Source organism: Capsella rubella, unplaced genomic scaffold (genome assembly GCF_000375325.1).
Source record: "Capsella rubella cultivar Monte Gargano unplaced genomic scaffold, Caprub1_0 scaffold_8, whole genome shotgun sequence".
NCBI lineage: Eukaryota > Viridiplantae > Streptophyta > Magnoliopsida > Brassicales > Brassicaceae > Capsella > Capsella rubella.
Genome location: NW_006238916.1, coordinates 11,397,583 through 11,398,217, shown reverse-complemented (window position 1 = coordinate 11,398,217; position 635 = coordinate 11,397,583).

Here is a 635-nt window from a genome sequence, read left to right as displayed (position 1 = left end):
CCATGTACTTGTGTCTATATATGTATACGTAGCGTATAGTGAAAGAGAAAAGACACATAAACAATGCATACGTTCCAGTGGTCTGTTTGAGAACTATTAGCTTTTTCATACCCTTTTTTGGGTATTTGCAAAAAGATTGAGACTCCACATAGAGATGCCTTATTATTTTATTCACATCTTTATAGATTCTATATATCCTCTGATTTGATAATTCTATAATACTTTATACATGTTCACGTATATGTGTGTTGAACTGTTGATATATCTATTCTCATGTATCAATGCATCAATTTATTTTGAGTATATGATGCCAAAGAGGAAATTTAAAACACATATCTTCCTTTCAAGACATAAATCCTCACCCGATTGCCTCGAATCCATTACTCTTTTTATATATTTACGTGGGGGATTTCAAATTCTTGATGTAACAAATTCAGCAATAAAAATTATTTTACACCATTATTTGTTTATTTTTAGTTATTAATTTGAACATTTGATTACTTAAAATATCCCTCTCTTTCTCTCCCCTCTATATATACATAATATATGTAACTAAAAATACTTGTCTTTCTAAAGCAAGAGCAAGAATCGTGTCCTCTACACATTCACAGGCTTTTACATTTTACATTTTTTTT